We start from the raw sequence: 20541 nt of genomic DNA on the forward strand, positions 1-20541 counted from the left end.
ACTTTTTTTGGGTTCCAATAATCTTTTACACACATCTGAGTGTTAACAAACCATGACAGAATACTGTAGATGTTGAAATTGCCAAGACATGAACTCTTCAGGCCCTGCCACCTATTTCCTTCCCATTTGCAGCACTGTGGATAGCGCCTGGCAGCATCCAGTGACTGCTGAGGCCCAGAAGCATGTAGGCACAGCCTCTTGGCGTTTGCAGGTAGCATTGGTTTTTCTTGCTCTCTATTCCTCCTTCAGGCTCCTGAAGGGGCTCATTTTCAAGGGAATAAGATAAAAACGAAACCAAAATGATAAAAAACACATATGAAAAAGTATCTATAAGACGGATGGAGGTTCAGAAATGACTCTGACTTTGGGCTTCATGAGAAGTGGAAAGACTAGGAACATAGAACCACCCATGTGCATCTCCTTGTTCTCATCACTAGTATGCGTTGTACCACCTCCCAGTCTCCTCAGTATTTTTAAAAAGCTGAAATGCAAAAGCCAATATGAATATTGAGCATTAAAGTAAAATTCATTGACTTTATTGCCAATAGTTAATGATACATTAAAAATACCAAAGTAGCAAGCTGGGTGGTAGTGGCACACACTTTTAATCCCAGCACTTGGGAGGCAGAGGCAGACAGAACTCTGTGAGTTCGAGGCCAGCCTGATCTACAAGAGCTAGTTCCAGAACAGGTGCCAATGCTACAGAAAAGCCCTGTTTTGAAAAAACAAACAGCAACAACAAAAATCAAAGCAGCAATAGTGATCAGGAGTGTGTGTATATGTGTGTTTTACATGCACAATTGAGTTCTCTTTGTGTTCCCTGAATTTAATGTACCTAACTTTGTAACATGTGTGACTTTCTTCCATATCTGAATGCTTTTGTTTAAGGACAATGATTGTTAATCCTTTGTGACTGGTGCTCTCTCTACCCCATCTTCAAGAGCGTTGCTGGTTAGCTAAGAGCAGCACCAGTCAACAGAGCGAAGTTCTTGAGAAATAAGGTCTGTTGGATCAGAAAAAGGGACCACAATGACACGAACAAGCTGCAGACCAACAGGAATAAGGAAGGGTGGCTAGGAAAGCAAAGAAGGATGAAAGCAGAAGCAGCGCAGCTTCCGCTTAGCTCTAGAGGATTCCAGGAAAGAGGAAACAGAGTTTCCAAACAGACCCAGCCTCTGAGCTTTCCATAAACCTTGTGTGAAACCTTGGCATGGGGGCAGGATAGCCTCCTGTTTTGAACCGTGGTAGGGACTTTTGTTTTGATTTAAACTATGGTTTGAAAATCATGAAGCAGTACAAACAAGCTGAACCTCTCAACACATCTGAACACCCATCCCACCACACCCCCACCGCTGCTCTCCACCCCCCCCCCCACATCCAGTGTGCAAACACACACAGAGACTGCAGTAGAGTATACCTTAACACGTAAATGGCCAAAGCCCAGTGATGGCTAGCTCTTACAGCACAATTTTCTGCAGCTTCATCCCCTCCTTTAAATAATGCAGGAATGATTTCTAACTATAACTTACAAACCTAGCTAGAGCACTCAAGGCTTTGGGGATGAGCTTACTGCTATTATCCGGACAAACAGACACAGCAGCACACTGTCCTCTCAATGAGGACCTCACCTGTAAGTTAGGGGAGCTCGCGGACCTAATCAGAGAAGGTTCTCTGTGCAACAGATGGTGGGTGATGGGGAAGCTAACAGCCCAACAGGCCAAAGTGAATAAGAGACTGTGGAGTGTTCAGCCACAAGTGGGATATCTATTTTACACCGCCCCCCTCAAAGTTCAGGGACCATTGCCGAAGAAGGGGTGGAAAGACTGTGAATCTCAGAGGTGGGGGAGGACCAGAGCAAAACAGTGTCTTCTGGGAGCTTCAAGGAAGGATAGATAGGGGGAGTCAGTTTTCTGTAAGGGTGTGGCCCCGGTAGGTTGGCCATGCTCTGGGAGGTACCTTGTACCCAGAAGCATATGGACAGCAGAAGTTAGGCTCCATGACCATTAAATAATAATTTTAAAAAGAGGACACTAGGTTGAAGGGTAGGGAGGTGGGGTACAATAAGGGGGAAGAGTTGGGGTGACAATGTATACAATGGTGAAATGCTCAAAAAGATCAATGAAAACATTTAAAAAGTTAAAAAATAGCCAGATTAACACCATTCAAAACTTAAAGCAGCTCATATACTTGTGTTAGGATTGCTAGATACGGCAGGGATAGGAAAGGGCCAAGGGAGAGCACCAGAGGAAGACGCCATGCTGGGTAGAGTCTAGAACATTCTTCTCCTTTAGGCATTTAGACTAGATCTTTCTCCACTCCTGCCAGCTTCTCTAGAGTCACCTGTAGTATCTCCGCTCACCTCCAGCTATTTCTAAGGACGCCATGCCTGCAGAATGAAGTCCCGCTTAGTCATGGAAATGTTTAGGCTGCAAACACCAGAACACAGACATCTGTTTTATTCTTTTAAGTCTCCTAAGGTTTTTAGTTTGGTTTTGTTTTTTTGAGACAAGGTTTCTCTGTGTAGTCCTGGCTGTCCTGGAACTTACTCCGTAGAACAGGTTGGCGTCAAACTCAGAGATCTGCCTCCCTCTGTCTCCTGAGCCCTGGGATTAAAGGTGTACACCACATCACCCAGCTCCTCTGAAAGTTCTGTAGCTGAACAAGCTTGTTAGAATTGTGCAAGGTGGACTTGTCTGGAAATAAGCCTCCTCCCCTGCCGGCAGGACTGTTTGTTTTGAGGGTGGGGATGGAGGAAAGAACTGTGGACCTGGAGAAACAAACGGTCCTGTATTTTCCAACTGGACACCTTAAATCACCAGGCCAGGCTGCCTGGATAACAGAAGTAGCACCTGGGTCCTGGTCAGCAGGCCAAACCTCCAGATGCTCTGCACGCTGCCCCTGTGGGGCATCACCTGTGGTGTGGAGCTAGATGCCTTAGCTTGGCCCTGACAAAGCTAGCTACCTTATCTTTTTTCGGTATTTGGACCTTCATCTACCCCTGCCTCGGGCTAGCCTGACAGTCAGAATCATCAGCTAGGAATTTCCTAAGTGTTAGCTATGCTGAGTACACAGCTGTCCCGGATCCCAAGACCTATGCAATATGGTCTAGAAGTTACGGTATATGTCTGTACAGAAACCTGCCCACAACAGCTTCACTCACAACTGTTAAACCACAGAGAGGTTCTAGTGAAGGTAGCAGAACGCTCATGGTGCATCTAGACAGTAGGCTTTGTTATTTGGTGCGAAGAAGTGAGTTTTCAAGCCATGAAAATAGATGAAGAAAATTTAAGTGCATATTTCTCAGTGAAAGAAGTCACCCTGTGTCACTCTAGGTACATGGCAGATAATCTAAGTGACAGGATAGATATTCATGAAAGGACAAAGCTGTGGACATAGTTTTTAAAAAGATTAGCGGGTAGATTAGCCGAGGCTGGGGAGAGAAAAAAAAAAAGCAAGTAGGCAGAGCTCAGGATTTTTAGGGCAGAAACCATTTCATATGGCACTTCCATAGTATTGATAGATAGAGGCCATTGTATTATTGGTCAAGCCCATAGAATGTTAAATGCCAAGAGTGAATCCCAAGCCAGGTATTATGTCGCACATTTTTAATTGTAGCTCTTGAGAGAAGGAGGCAAGAGGGTTTCTGTGAGATCTAGGCCAGCCTAGTCTAGTTCCAGGCCAGTCAGTGATATACAGTGAGACTGTTTCATTAACACTCCACCTCCAAAACAAACAAACAAACAAACAAACAAACAAACGAGTGAGCCCAGAGTGAACTGTGGGTGCGGGATGATGGTAATACATTAACACGAGCCCCTGATTGTCATGAACACACTGCATTGGTGCAAGGTGCTCATAAGAGGGGAACTTTCTTGTGTGGGTGGAGGTGGGGAGGGGTTCTTTGTACCTTCTGAGCAACTTTGCAGGTACCTAAAACTGCCCTAAAAGCAAACTATTAAAAATTCCTGCTAGGTCCGGGAGGTTGCAGGGCAGAGGGCAGATGTGAGGGGATGGGGAGATGAGTGGGATCAGAGTGGAGGGTGTGAAATCCACGGAGAATCAATAAAAGGAAAAGATTATTGCTAGATAACGGGCACTGTAACTAGCCCAACTGTGCCTCAGTTACTGTTTTGTCACTATAACCCCAATACTGGGTAGAAACGAGGAAGTCAGGATTCTCCTTAGCTTTAGAGTTTCAGAGAGGTTTTCTACCCATCATGACAGGGAAGCATGGTGGAGCAGATCAGCCTATAGTGGCAGAAGCGCATGGCAAAGGCAGGCAGGAAGGTGGAGAGGTTTGAAATAGCCAGGAAGGAGGGCCCTGTTGCATGCAAACTTCCCTTCCAGCAGTGGGAGCCCATGACAATGTCACCCTTACCATCAACTGAGAAACAAACGTACAAAATGTGAGCCCAAGTGTGTGTGTGGAGTCATTTCACGTTCAAATCATAACACCTTGCTAAGTAACCTTGCCCAAGGTCTCCCAACTGCAAAGAAAGATACACAAAATTTAAGGAGCTAGAGCACCCATACTGGGCGGCTTCAACTGCCTCTAACAATAGTTCCAGAGGTTCCACTGTCCTCTTCTGGCCTCTAAGGCACCTCATACACATTGTGTAGATGCAGACAAATGGACAGGGACAGAGTCATGAATAAAGAGTAACAGATTTGTCAAAGGATTTCGGTTTCCTCTTTCCAGTCGCTGTGAAGCTCCTGCTTGGGGGCATGCTTTCCAGCCTCTCGGGTCTGATCACAATCTTCCCATCTGTGGGACTTGATTCCCTGCATTCCTGCTCTCCCAGAGCTTCCCAGCACGTATTTGTCACGTGCTGAAATTGGGGTTGTGTATCTCTCTTCTCCTTCCTTTTCCTCGTCTCTCATCTCCTCTCTTTTTTCGCTCCCCACCTCCCATCTTTCTGCCCTTCCTACCACCTTTTACTCCTCTTTTTCCACGACAGAGTCTATATAGCCCAAACTGACCTCAGACAAGATCCTCCTGCCTCACCCTTCCAGATGCTCCACCATGCCTGGCTAACAGACTCCCAGGAAATAGCAATGCTGCAGGACCATAGGCCACCCTCTGTCCATCTGTTCCACGTATGTCAGTCTACTGGTCAAGTTGAGTACACGCTCTGTACTTTATTTGATGTCTTCTAGTGCACCCTCTACATAGAATGTCTCCCTGCAATAGCTCTGCCTGTGAAAACCGTAATCACTTGTAGACAGCCAGGTTGAAGTCGGCTTCATTATGAACCATTGCCTGACTTCACCTCTCCCATCAGCCTGCTGCCTTTCAGTCAGCACCAGTTCACAAAGCACGGTAGCGTCCTTCTTGTGACAACCTCTCCTCATTCAATGTAGTTGTATCTGTTCACCTCTGCTTCGCTGAAGGGAACCTGGAGGTAGTTGTATAGCTGCATCCCATAGAGGCTCCTACAACCAAGATGGTCTGGCTCCTCCTGTCACCATCTTGCCCACTCTTTGCTTTTTTATGGGTGGTAAAAGAATATTTGATCAGCAAATATTTATCAACATATGCAGGGTAAAGACTTTACATATGACATTAAAGGAGGCATCATGATGACACAAAAGGAGAGATGTGTCGCTGTAGGATCAAAGAAAAATCAGCCCATCTTCTGCTTCTATACCGTGTTGTTTTCTGCATCCAAGAAAACAATGTATTCCTGCATCCTGGGACACTAAGTTATAATAAAGCATGTTGATACACACTTCCCAAGAAGTGTAGCTATGTCTCTGAAACTCAAAACAACCAAATTTAAGATGAGGCAGTGATTTCCAGATTAAATATGATCATATAAGGAGAAACAATTCATGACAACCAATGATAATGACGGACAGCCTTCAACAAATCGGTGGCTGATCCTGTGCTGTGGTGTGAGTGTTCATGTCGCATCCCCGTGTATTGGTTGTAAGAGAATCACCAATGCACTGGTACCAAGAAGTGGGGCCTAGCAGATGGAGAGAAGGCTCAGTGGTTAAGAGCACGTGCTGCCCTTGCAGAGGACTAGGCTCTGATTCTCCGTATCCATACAGTGGCGCACAACCATTCTTTTTTTTTTAGTTATTTATTTATTTAAGGATTTCTGCCTCCTCCCCACCACCGACTCCCATTTCCCTCCCCCTCCCCCGATCAAGTCCCCCTCCCTCATCAGCTCGAAGAGCAATCAGGGTTCCCTGACCTGTGGGAAGTCCAAGGGCCACCCACCTCTATCCAGGTCAAGTAAGGTGAGCATCCAAACTGCCTAGGCTCCCACTAAGCCAGTACGTGCAGTAGGATCAAAAACCCACTGCGATTGCTCTTGAGTTCTCAGTAGTCCTCATTGTCCGCTATGTTCAGCTAGTCTGGTTTTATCCCATGCTTTTTCAGACCCAGGTCAGCTGGCCTTGGTCTCAGTGTGTGGGTGTACCCCTCGCGGTCCTGAGTTCCTTGCTCGTGCTCCGTCTCCTTCTGCTCCTGATTTGGACCTTGAGATTTCTGTCCGGTGCTCCAATGTGGGTCTCTGTCTCTGTCACATTTCATTGCCTGATGAAGGTTAATATTCAGGAGGATGCCTATGTGTTTGTCTTTGGATTCACCTTCTTATTTAGCTTCTCTAGGATCACGAATTATAAGCTCAATGTCCTTTATTTATGGCTAGAAACCAAATATGAGTGAGTACATCCCATGTTCCTCTTTTTGGGTCTGACTTACCTCACTCAGGATAGTGTTTTCTATTTCCATCCATTTGTATGCAAAATTCAAGAAGTCCTTGTTTTTCACTGCTGAGTAATACTCTAATACGTATATATTCCATACTTTCTTCATCCATTCTTTCGTTGAAGGGCATCTAGGTTGTTTCCAGGTTCTGGCTATTACAAACAATGCTGCTATGAACATAGTTGAGCATATACTTTTGTTGTATGATAGGGCCTCTCTTGGGTATATTCCCAAGAGTGGTATTGCTGGGTCCAGGGGTAGATTGGCCCTGAATTTCCCGAGAAACCGCCACACTGCTTTCCAGAGTGGTTGCACAAGTTTGCATTTCCACCAGCAATGGGTGAGTGTACCCCTTTCTCCACAACCTCTCCAGCAAAGGCTATCTATCATTGGTGTTTTTTATTTTAGCCATTCTGACAGGTGTAAGATGGTATTTTAAAGTTGTCTTGATTTGCATTTCCCTAATCGCTAAGGAAGTTGAGCATGACCTTAAGTGTCTTTTGGCCGTTTGAACTTCTTCTGTTGAGAATTCTCTGTTCAGCTCAGTGCCCCATTTTATAATTGGGTTGATTAGCCTTTTACGGTCTAGTTTCTTGAGTTCTTTATATATTTTGGAGATCAGACCTTTGTCAGTTGTGGGGTTGGTGAAGATCTTCTCCCAGTCAGTGGGTTGCCTTTTTGTCTTAGTGACAGTGTCCTTTGCTTTACAGAGGCTTCTCAGTCTCAGGAGGTCCCATTTATTCAATGAGGCCCTTAATGTCTGTGCTGCTGGGGTTATAAGTAGGAAGTGGTCTCCTGTGCCCATGTGTTGTAGAGTACTTCCCACTTTCTCTTCTATCAGGTTCAGTGTATTCGGACTGATATTGAGGTCTTTAATCCATTTGGACTTGAGTTTTGTGCATGGTGATAGATATGGATCTATTTTCATTCTTCTACAGATTGACATCCAGTTTTGCCAGCACAATTTGTTGAAGATGCTCTCTTTTTTCCATTGTATACTTTTAGCTCCTTTATTGAAAATCAGGTGTTCATAGGTTTGTGGGTTAAAGTCAGGGTCTTCTATTTGATTTCATTGGTGGACTTCTCTGTTTTTATGCCAATTCCAAGCTGTTTTCAATACTGTAGCTCTGTAATAGAGTTTGAAGTCAGGGATGGTAATGCCTCCAGACAATCCTTTATTGTATAAGATTGTTTTGGCTATCCTGGGTTTTTTGTTTTTCCATATAAAGTTGATTATTGTCTTCTCCAGATGTGTGAAGAATTTTGATGGGATTTTGATGGGGATTGCATTGAATCTATAGATTGCTCCTTCAACAACTTCCTTGGTCAGAGTTACCCCAAGATATTTTAGGCTATTTGTGGCTATCGTGAAAGGTGATGCTTCTCTGATTTCCCTCTCTGCTTCCTTATCCTTAGTGTATAGGAAGGCAACTGATTTTTTGGAGTTGATCTTGTATCCTGTCACATTACTAAAGGTGTTTATCAGCTGTAGGAGTTATTTGGTAGAGTTTTTGGGGTCGCTTATGTATACTATCATATCATCTGGAAATAACGAAAGCTTAAGTTCTTCCTTTCTAATACGAATCCCCTTGATCTCCTTACATTGTCTTACTGCTATTGCTAGAACTTCAAGCACTATGTTGAAGAGGTATGGAGAGAGTGGACATCCTTGTCGTGGTCCTGATTTTGGTGGGATGGCTTTGAGTTTATCTCAGTTTAATTTAATGTTAGCTGTCAGCTTGCTGGAAATAGCTTTTACTATATTTAGGTATGACCCTTGTATCCCTAATCTCTCTAAGACCTTTATCATAAAGGGGTGTTGAATTTTGTCGAATGCTTTTTCAGCATCTAATGAAATGATCATATGGTTTTTTTCTTTCAGTTTATTTATATGGTGGATTACATTGATAGATTTTCGTATGTTGAACCAGCCCTGCATCTCTGGGATGAAGCCTACTTGATCATAATGGATAATTTTTCTAATGTGTTCTTGGATTCGGTTCGCCAGTATTTTATTGAGAATTTTTGCATCGATATTCATGAGTGATATAGGCCTGTAATTCTCTTTCTTGGTTGGGTCTTTGTGTGGTTTTGGTATCAGGGTAACTGTAGCTTCATAAAAGGAATTTGGCAATGACTCTTCTGTTTCTATATTGTGAAATACATTAAGGAGTATAGGTATTAGTCCTTCTTGGAAGTTCTGGTAGAATTCTGCATTGAAACCATCTGGTCCTGGGCTTTTTTTCGAAGGGAGATTTTTGATAACCGTTTCTAATTCTTCGCGAGTAACAGGTCTATTTAGATCATTCACCTGATCCTGGTTTAGCTTTGGTATATGGTACTTATTTAAAAAAATGTCCATTTCTTTTGTATTTTGCAGTTTTGTGGCATACAGGCTTTTGTAGTAAGATCTAATGATTCTCTGAATTTCCTCTGTGTCTGTGGTTATGTCCCCCTTTTCATTTCTGATCTTATTTATTTGCGTGTTCTCTCTCTGTCATTTAATTAGTTTGGATAGGGGTTTGTTGATCTTGTTGATTTTCTCCAAGAACCAACTTTTTGTTTCATTGATTCTTTGGACTGTTTTCTGTGTTTCTATTTTGTTGATTTCAGCCCTCAGTTTTATTATTTCCAGTCTTCTACTTCTCCTGGGCGTGTCTGCTTCTTTTTTTCTGGAGCTTTCAGGTGTGTTGCTAAGTCCCCAATGTATGCATTCTCCGTTTTCTTTAAGTGGGCACTTAGTGCTATGAACTTTCCTCTTAGCACTGCTTTCATCATGTCCCATAGGTTTGAGTATGTTGTCTCTTTATTTTCATTAAATTCAAGGAAGACTTTAATTTCTTTCTTAATTTCTTCCTTGACCCAGGTGTGGTTCAGCAGTTGACTGTTCAGTTTCCATGAGTTTGTCGGCTTTCTGTGGATAGCATTGTTGTTGCCTTCTAACTTTAATCCATGGTGATCAGATAGGACACAGGTGGACACTGATATTTTTTTGTATCTGTGGAGGTTTCCTTTGTTTCTAAGTATGTGGTCAATTTTCGAGAAGGTTCCATTAGCTGCAGAGAAGAAGGTATATTCTTTCCTATTTGGGTGGAATGTTCTATAGATGTCTGTTAAGTCCATTTGCTTCATTACCTCCAATAATTCTCTTAATTCTCTATTAGGTTTCTGTCTGATTGACCTGTCCCTTGGAGAGAGAGGTGTGTTGAAGTCTCCTACTACTAGTGTGTGTGGTTTGATGTCTGCCTTGAGTTCTAGTAATATTTCTTTTACATGAGTGGGTGCTTTTATATTAGGGGCGTAGATATTCAGGATTGAGATGTCATCCTGATGAATTGTTCCTTTTATGAGTATAAAGTGTCCATCTCGATCTCTTCTGATTGATTTTAGTTTGAAGTCAGTTTTGTTAGAAATTAGTATGGCCACACCTGCTTTTTTCTTAGGACCATTTGCTTGAAACACCTTTTCCCAACCCTTTACTCTGAGTAGATGCCTGTCTTTGTGGTTGAGATGTGTTTCTTGCAAACAGCAGAATGTTGGATCCTGTTTTCGTATCCAATCTCTTAGCCTGTGCCTTTTTATAGGTGAATTGAGCCCATTAATATTAAGTGATATTAATGGCCAGTGGTTGTTTACTCCGGTTATTCTTATTGTTTTTGGTAGTAGAGTTTGTGTGTCTCCCTTCTTTGAGATGTGCTGGTGAAGGGTCGCTAGATGCCTTAGTTATTGTAGGCAGTGTTGGCAATGTTGGATTCTTTGGGTTGTGATTTTCCTTCTATTACTTTCTGTAGGGCTGGATTTGTGGCTACGTATTGTTTAAATTTTAAATTTGTTCTTATCCTGGAATGTCTTGTTTTCTCCATTGATAGTGAACGATAGCTTGGCTGGGTATAGTAGTTTGGGTTTGCATACATGGTCTCTTAGCTTCTGAAGTACATCTATCCAGCACCTTCTGGCTTTCATGGTTTCCATAGAGAAGTCAGGTGTAAGTCTGATCGGTTTACCTTTATAAGTTACTTGCCCTTTTTTCTTTGCGGCTCTTAATATTCTTTCTTTAACCTGTATATTTTGTGTTTTGATTATTATATGGTGAGGAGATGTTTTTCTTTGATCCAGTCTGTTTAGTGTTCTATATGCTTCTTGGATATTTAAATGAATATCTTTCTTTATGTTGGGAAAGTTTTCTTCCATAATTTTGTTAAAAATATTTTCTGGGCCTTTGAGCTGTGACTCTTCTCCTTCTTCTATTCCTATTATTCTTAGGTTTGGTCTTTTTATTGTGTCCCATATTTCCTGAATGTTTTGTGTTGAGAATTTGTTGGCTTTGCTGTTTTCTTTGATCTGTGCGTTTATTTTCTCTATGGTGTCCTCAGAATCTGAGATTCTTTCTTCTATCTCTTACATTCTATTGATTATGCTTGTTTCTGTAGACTCTGCTCATTGACCTAGATTTTCCATATCCAGCTTGTCCTCAGTTTGTATTTTCTTCCTTGCTTTCATTTCAGTTTTCAATTCTTGAACTGTTTCCATGACCTGTTTGATCATTTTTTCTTGGTTTCCCAGGGTATCATGTACGTATTTACTCATTTCTTCAAACTTTTTGTTATACTTCTCATCCATTTGTGTAAGGGCACTTTTTACGTGTTGTTTAAGGGACTCTATTGTTTCATAAAGTCAATTTTTTCCACTTCTTCTGTGTTAGGGTGTTCAAATACTTCTGTTGTAAGATCATTGGGTTCTGGTGTTTTCATGTTGTTTTTCAGCTTATTGGGTGAATTCTTGCCTTGGCGCCTGCCCATCTCCTCCTATTGATCCTATCTAATGGGTCTTTTAAAACCTGATCAGGTTTCTCTGCTGGCCAAGGGCTCCACTTACAAAATGCTCTCGCTCTGTTTCCTGGTTCCTGCCGCAGGCCAAGAACCCTCTCACCCCTCCGAAGGGTCTTCAGGACAGGACCAGGTTCCCCGTTTGCCAGTGACCTCACCAACAAAAGGCCTACCTCTTTGATTTAATTGTAGTGGGGCTATCTGCTCTCGTTATTGCATGCCCGTCCCCACCGCTTGCGCCTGCTGCCGTGCAGGTCTCCCAAAGCCTATTCCTGATTGCTGAGCCTCTCCGCCGCGTCTTGCACAACCATTCTTAACTCCAGTCCCTGGAGGTCCAGTGCCTCCTTCTGACCTTTACAGGCACAGGCCCATGTGTGTACGTGGCACACAGATACACACACAGGCAAGAACACTCATACACATAAAATAAATATTTTAAAAAAATTTAAATATTTTTATATTTTGGTCTTTTGAAACAGGGTCGCTTTATGTACCCCTGGCTGGCCTGGAACATACTGTGCAGACCAGGCTGGCCTCAAACTCACAGAGATCCTTCTACCTTTGCCTCTCAAGTGCTGGATTGAGGGCATTTACCACCATGCCCAGCCTCAAGTTGGTCCTTATAAAGTGAATAGGTTTATTGTCCTTATAAAAGTGATACTGAGTGCCACCACATCCCTTCCACGGTGTGAGTGCACAGACGGAAGGTGTCGTCTGTGAACTGGGATGCAGTCTGCAGGGGTTTCCACCCAGTACTTCCCAGCCCATGGAATGGTGAGAAATAAGCTTCCTTGTTTGTAAGCTACTTGGCTTATGGTATTTTGTATCAGGAGCCTGAACAGATTGAGACGATGCCTTACTTGCTTCTCAAAATTAACTTAAGAAGCAAATGACCAATATGTTTATGAACTGAAAAAAAACCTAAGCAATTTTCTTTGGTAAAAACTTTTAACAGAAACTTTATTCATAATCCAGAGCTAAAAAGGAAAGGCAATTTATGTGAAATATATATAAAACAGGAGACTGGGGAGGCCAAACGCCAAGCGCTTCAGCGTCTGCTTTTACTCCTTAGATTATGGTTTGTGCTCAAACTTCTCCAAATATCTAATGATATATCAGCAATATACAAGAGGGTCAGAGGGCAGAATGCTTTGAGAGATACCTTTCATTAAAATAAAAAACGAAGTATGAGAAAAGATGGCCCATTTGATGTAGGCATGTTGATCAGTGCAGGCTTGCAAATACTTTAAGTATTAAGTCATGTCTTCAGAACTGGGTGGGGCGTTGAGTTGTTACATTTTCTCTTTCCCTCTGGAGGCCAGGGCTTGGAAAGCTGAAGACTACATGCGAAATGAGTTGGGTGGTCTTGGGAAAACTCTGTAAATACCATTGCTCATCGAAACATAGCACCAGACTCTGCGTGCATCTCTCCATAATACCAGGCAGAAGCTGGACCCCAACCAAGTGCCCCAGGAATCTGTTATTCTCTAACAAGTGTGTTTGTGACCACAGTGAGAAGAGAGTCTTTGGGAAACAGCAGGAAATGAGGCTGGTGGAAGCCTGGAAGATGAGTGGCCCACGGGGAGGAAGGACCATAGTGGAGTCTGGATGAGAAGGGCTTAGCTTTCTCCTTAAAGTGAAAATAAGGGTCTAATGTAAGAAGCTCCTGGAAGAGGTCTAGGCTAGCCTACCAAGGAGGAAGGCAAGGTATCTGGGGACACCTGTGGCGTGATCATCCTGATGGACATTCGTCAGTGTAGTGTTCAGGCTAGACAGGCTCTATGCTCCAAAAGTCACATGACGCAGCAGGACAAGAGTCAGCAGCTGTGAACAGTAAGCTTGGGGCTTGACTATTTTCCGACAGGCATCACTAGCAATAGAGCACAGGCTCTTCCCCTTTGCCCTTGTTACATACTTAATGTAATTGACTGAGGACCACACAGCCCCTTGTTGAATGGGAGAGGGGGAAGAGAGAAGAGAAGAGTGGAGGGGAGATACTTCAAGCAATGAAGCTTTTATCATTTGTCACAAGAATACTAATGCTGGCATAAGGCTTCTGACGTCAGCAGTAGATGAGGTAGGAGGAACTCTGGGAATCAGGGAACTCTGGGAACTCTTGGGAATCAGGCCCTAGGATCCCAGAATTCTACAGTCTTGGGAACAGAACAAAGGTGTCAGTTAGCATTCCTCATGCTCCTGTAGACCTGCTGGCCCCCTCGATAGCAGCTTCTTAGATCAGGGCACCTTGCTCAGGTCCTGCTACAGTTTAATCTGACCTGTCCACCCATGGACAGATGTTTGGATGCTTCTTCTCCAGCAGGTAAGAGACAGGAAACTTTGGGGATTGGGGCCACGCTAGCAGAAGTATACACCAGGTTTGGGCCTTTAAGGTGATATCTGACCCCTGGTTCCTTTCATAGTCTCTGATCCCTACTCCACCGTGATGTATGCAATCCTGTTACACATTCCTGCCACTGTGAACTAAATTGCCTGCCAGGCTCAACCCACTGAAATCCTTTTGTGACCATCAGCCCAAGTCAATCTCTTCTCCCTTAGGTTGTTTCTGTCTGGTGTTTTTTAAAATTAGACACAGGTGACTAATACAGACCCCAGGCACACAGCTACCTGCCGAGGGAGGCAGCCCAGGCTTAGGACGAGCAACCACAGCAGTGATGCTAGAGGGGCTGCATGAAGAGACCTTACATCACTGACTTAACTCCTGGGCATAGCAACGTGGCGTGTGGCTAGGCCATCAGCCAGAAGCTTCTTGAGCAGCAGGGGCTTTGCATCCTGACTCCCACAAAGATGTGCCTTGAATTTGTGATCCTTGAGAACGTTACAAAATCTTGTCTCAAAAGGAAAAAGGCTGGGATACAGCTCAGTGATCAATCCCCAGCACTATGGAGTGGGAAGGAGGGGAGAATATGGCATGATTCCATGTACATTAACTCCTTACAGCAGATGGACTCATAGAAAGGAGAATGGTGGTTTCTGGGAACCTGATTCTCTCCATGGACCCAGAGCTTCCATTTCGCAAGATTAGAAAGTTCTAGGGTGTGCTGCACGACAAAGTGAATGTTCACACTGCCACTGCCCTATATTCTGACAACCGCTTAAACACCCAATTTTATGTTACATGATCTTTTAAAAACCACAATTAGATATGATTTTAAAATACCATTACACATTAGAATACTTTGTAATTTTTGACATCTGGTGAGAGATTACTAGAACAGAGGCGGGAAAATGTTGAGAACAATCAACTCATTAAGATCACCCAAGAACTGACCCAGACGGTAGAACTAGAAGTTGAAGTCATTGCAGCGGTTATCAGAACGGGTCTCTGTGTGTCCCAGCAGACATGTTGTGCTACCTTGTCACAGAGAGAGCCATGTGGCAGGAATGGGGGTGGAGGAGCAGCCCACAGCTAGCAGCAGGCAAGAAAGAAGGGCTTCAGACAAGTTACCTCAGGAAAGGAATTCTGCCAACAGCCCAAGGGACTTGGAAGCAGACGCTTTTCCTAACTGAGCATATTTGGAGGCAGCCAGATGACAACCTTGATTTCCGCCTCAAGAGGCCTGAGTAGAGGCCCCAGCAATGTCAGTCAAGACTCCTGACCATGGAAACTGTGAGCTAATAAAAGATTTCTGTTGTAAGATCTAAAATCTGTGGTAACTGCTTATGCAGGAAAAAGAAATCTACACAGCTGGACAGGGTTGGTTGATTATAGACAAGACACTGCAGAAGACATACATGGAAGCTAGGTGACAGAGATAGGACATATGAAGCTGGGCGTGAGCACATGCCTGCAATCCGAGCACTCGGAAGTTCGGAGAACGCCAAGGCTGGTCTGAGCTACAAAGTGAGACTCTGCCTTAAAACAAACAAACAAACAAACAAACAAATAAAAAACCAAAACAAACCCACGATAGGAGGCTTCTGCCCAAACAGCAACACCAGTAAAAAGTTTGACACACTGAACTATATGCTCACATGACCGTCAGCAGCACAGAAGTGCACACCCAGCAAGCAAAAATATAGCTCAAAACTGTGGCAAGAGGAAGGGCCTCCCAGATGAAGGCACCGCATGGTCATCAACAAGCGAGCTTTGCCACAAACCTGTTACAGAGCTACCTCAGGCAGAAGGAACATGGTATCAGAAGAAAACCACTATGTGCAAAGAGAAGAATATCAGAAATGATTCCCGTCTCAATGAAAGCTGTTAAAGAGCAACTTCCAAAGAATAGTTTTAGATTTATAAAGTTTCAGTGCTATTACAAAGGATTCCTGTATAATTGTCACCCAGTTTCTCATTGTTTAAACATCTTACACAACTCTGGTATGCTTTCCCCGCAAACACTGATACAGTATTGCCTCCATTAGTCTGTAATTAGATGTACTCTGCAAAGACATCTATTATATTATCAGAGTTTAAATGAATTGATTATGTTCTATAATCTAACATATTTAAGAAACAAAGATAACTTGAAAATTAAACACAGCTCAGAAGGAAAGCATCTAAACTTAAAGAAAACAAAAAGGGCCATTTGTAAATCAACAAGTAACAATATATGCAAACACAGTTTAAAAAATACTGACTCAACATTCTCTTACAATTAGAATATTAACTTCATTAATTTAGAATAGCAATTAATAATAATAGCTAAACTGATGATAGGTACTGGGGTAAGTTTTACTTATATTACCTCATTTTCTAGATGGGAAAACAAAATATTTCTAAAATTTCATTTTATTGTTGTTGTTGTTGGTGGTCGTCTTGCTCCCCTGCAACAGAATGAAGAAAGATATTGGTGATTGGGGGTCAAAATTAGACACAGGATGTTTTAGGAAAACACGTGGGTGGCGGGAAACTGTTGGCATTTTGATAGGCTAGCATCCATGGGCTGATAAGGGCGACATGAGCATGGCACTCTAGAACTGGAGGGGCTCCAGGGCTTCTTCATAACCATGACCTGTTTTCCCCAAGGAATGCAAACCTGCAAACCAGAGAACACTGAGCTGGCCCTCTCTGCCTAGCAAACCAGAGAACACTGAGCTGGCCCTCTCTGCCTAGCAAACCAGAGAACACTGAGCTGGCCCTCTCGGCCTAGCAAACCAGAGAACACTGAGCTGGCCCTCTCTGCCTATCAAACCAGAGAACACTGAGCTGGCTCTTTCTGCCTAGCAAACCAGAGAACACTGAGCTGGCCCTCTCTGCCTAGCAAAGCAGAAGCTGGATTAGAGAGTTGGAGCAGCCTCTCTGGAGGTCGCAGTCCCATGAAAAGAGGACACTCTCACCACTGTCCGTGGAATATCTGAAATCCAACTCTTTTGCAGGGAGAGCTGGATATCAGCTTTCCAGGGCACTTGATTCTGAGAGCAAACCCAACAAAAGATGTGTATACAGCACTTGTCTGAACAGGCATGTTTATCACAGAACTAAGAATCTGAGTGTATGTTATAGAGAAACACTCCCAACATCTGTAACTGTACATACAATGGGGCCCTTGCCAGTTGTTAAAAGAAACCTCATATTCTCTATGACTGGCTTGGGATTTTCTCCAGCTGACAAAACAGGATCCCTATTTTTGAGTCCATTTAAATGGGAAAGCGATTGGTTAAAAGGGAGAGTTGGGGCAGGGTGAAGAGTTCAGTTGACTGGAGAAACTGAGGAAGAGCTCCAGCACCACACGTTTTAAAAGTCTGGCATGGGAGCACACACCTGTATTCCTAGTGCTGGGGGGCCGAGACGGGAAGATCCTGGGGCTTTCTGGCCAGCTACCCTTGCCGGCTTGTGCAGCTCAAAAAGAGGAAAAGACCCTGTCTCGAAAAATAAAAAGTGGTGGCACCCATGGAACAACAATCTGGGTTGTCCCCTCTGTTCATATACATATGACACTCGCCTGCATGTGTCTACATACAGTGGAAAGACACACATGATGTGTGGGAAGAAAAGAGAGAGACAACTGATCATAGAAAGGCAGGGCACAAGGCAGCTGAAAGGACAAGGGATGGTGATGCTTTTCCTCTTGTCTCTGCTTCTGTTTACCATCTTAGCTCACATTTCCCCCAAGAAAAAAGTTTCTCCCTCTTGAGTATGAGAATTTCCAGAAAGACCCAATGTATTTTAGATTAGCCAAACCATTCATCAGGTGTACATGAGCTATCGTGATTATCCAATTTCATATCAGATTGTTACATTTCTTTTCTTGGGAAGACATGATCAGTTATTCACCCAGAGAAGACTCTAGCAACAGACCAAGGAAATGCTTCTACTCAAGTCCAGCTTTTTGAACGAAGGAGTTTATTGGGGTTACACACAGGAGCGTGGCTGAGGAGATACAGTAGCATGGGCGATTCCCAAACGTGTGTCACTGAGGAGTCCCACTCTGGTGTGTGTCCAGATGTAGTCATGTCAGGTGACCCCCACCCTTTAACCTCCGACCTCTTACGTACTCTACACCTCCTAAGATCATGTGCTGCTGTGGCAGAATTGAATACAGCCTGGGGACGGGGTGGTGTGATGTGGGATCTCAGACGAGGATCTAATGGTAGAGACGGGGTGGTGTGGTGTGGGATCTCAGACGAGGATCTAATGGTGATGGAGACGGGGTGGTGTGGTGTGGGATCTCAGACGAGGATCTAATGGTGATGGAGACGGGGTGGTGTGGTGTGGGATCTCAGACGAGGATCTAATGGTGATGGAGACGGGGTGGTGTGGTGTGGGATCTCAGATGAGGATCTAATGGTGATGGAGACGGGGTGGTGTGGTGTGGGATCTCAGACGAGGATCTAATGGTGATGGAGACGGGGTGGTGTGGTGTGGGATCTCGGACGAGGATCTAATGGTGATGGAGACGGGGTGGTGTGGTGTGGGATCTCGGACGAGGATCTAATGGTGATGGAGACGGGTGGTGTGGTGTGGGATCTCAGACGAGGATCTAATGGTAGAGACGGGGTAGTGTGGTGTGGGATCTCAGACGAGGATCTAATGAGTTCTCCATCTATATGGATCTGGGGAGGACTGTGTGTGTGATCACAGCTGTTCTCAATAAGACGGTCGTACTATGCTCGATGATAGTGTTCCACAGCACACATATTGTTACAAACCGAATATTTTTGCTCCCCACATTCAAACGCTAAAATCTTAAACCCTCATGTTAGGATCTCCTAATACTGTAAGGATTTATTTAGCTAATTTAACATTAACATTTAGCTGAAAAAATAATTTTGCCATGACATTAGCGCCCTTCTAAGGGATCCAAGGAGAAGTCACCTGTCTGGCTTCGAGAGGACTCTCACTAGAGCCCAACCGTGCACCCTCATCCTGGACTTTCAGTCCCTAGAACCGTGAGAAATACTCTTATATTGTTTCCATGCTGCCCAGCCTCTGGGATTTTGTTAGAGCAGCCTGAGCATATGACTGAGGCACCAGCATACTCTAGAAAAAGTGCTAACACAGTCTATGTTTTTATGCCAACTGCTGAGCTCCAGGTTTAGACCCTTGAGAGGACCTAGGGTGGTTGGCCTAGCATGACGAGCTCCCCTGGGAAACTGCTGGGCTCAGAAAGCAGCTCCGATTTATGCCTATGAAAATTCCCATTGATAAAAGTATTCACCAGCGCTCTCTTTCCACAATAAGTGGAGCTGGTCTTTTTTTTTTTTTTACTTAAAAATTCCCACCTTCTCCTCTCCTCCCATTTCCCTACCTCCCCCATCCCTCTCCCCTTCCCTCTCCCTCTCCAGTCCAAAGAGCAGTCAGGGTTCCCTGCCCTGTGGGAAGTCCAAGGTCCTTTCCCCTCCATCCAGGTCTAGGAAGGTGAACCTCCAAACAGACTAGGCTCTCACAAAGCCAGTACATGCAGTAGGATCAAAACCCAGTGTCATTGCTGGGTGGTGGTGGCGCACGCCTTTAATCCCAGCACTCAGGAGGCAGAGGCAGGTGGATCTCTGCGAGTTCGAGGCCAGCCTGGTCTACAAGAGCTAGTGCCAGGACAGGAACCAAAGCTATAGAGAAACCTGTCTTGAAAATCAAAAAACAAAAAAACAAAACAAAAAAAACCCAAAACCCAGTGTCATTGTCCTTGGCTTCTCAGTCAGCCCTCCTTGTCTGACAGGTGGAGCTGGTCTTTTTGAGAGGTGTCAGCTTAACCATGTCTTACTTTATTGCAAGGAATGGGATCTCTCCTTGAAGTGCTCAGGGTAGGAATCCCACTCCTACAGTTGTGTGTGACCATCTCTAGCTATGGTGCTGTTGAAGAAGAGATGACATGTGTTGCCAGCACTAACAAAAGAGTTCATGTCCCTCACAGAACTCAGTGCAATCGTTTGTCTAGAGCAACTTACCCAGTACCTTGCAACCCAGCAGCTCGCTCCTAGAATATATTTACTTCTAACTAAGCAGAACACAGGCTCCACAATGCTATCCCTTGAGGTGCCTGTTCTGTACCATGTACCATATAGAAAGAAACACAACAAGGATCTTTGAAATTCAGGTCTTCACGACCACAGACCTAGATGGTTATGACAAATGACAATCACTTTAAACATGCTGCCAGAACAGGCAAATGCTCTCTCTCAGTTGGGGAATCCCAACCGTGTTGCAGGAAGTATTCCGAATTGAACAATAGTGCTGCTTTTTGTGAGTACATTTAGTTAAGAGTCTGCTGACTATTCTCTCTGACAATAATGCCGTAGGGAGCAGGATAAGAGATGGATCTGGAAGGAACTTCAAGTCTATTTGGGAAGATTAGTGGATATTCTATGAAGACACATCTTAAAAGCCAATAAAGAGTCCCACGTGTGGGCGCACACTTGTAATCCCAGAACATGACAGCTCAGTGGATGGGAGCACTGGGTGTTCTTCCAGGGGACCTGGGTTCGATTTCTAACACCAACATGGTGGCTCGCAGCCGTTTGTGCCTCTAGTTCCACTGGAGCTGGTGCCCTCTCTGGCCTCCGTGGACACTGTATGAATGCACACAGACATGGTACATA

At 44.0% G+C, this 20541-nt stretch overlaps 1 protein-coding gene across 2 annotated transcripts in view; it reads right to left on the bottom strand.

Annotated features, from left to right (window-relative positions):
* Positions 1-20541, bottom strand: part of Prtfdc1 (phosphoribosyl transferase domain containing 1) — a 98107-nt gene that overhangs the window by 28614 nt on the left and 48952 nt on the right. The gene's annotated exons all lie outside the window — the stretch shown is intronic.

Source organism: Microtus pennsylvanicus, chromosome 4, assembly GCF_037038515.1.
Source record: "Microtus pennsylvanicus isolate mMicPen1 chromosome 4, mMicPen1.hap1, whole genome shotgun sequence".
In the NCBI taxonomy this organism is placed as follows: domain Eukaryota; kingdom Metazoa; phylum Chordata; class Mammalia; order Rodentia; family Cricetidae; genus Microtus; species Microtus pennsylvanicus.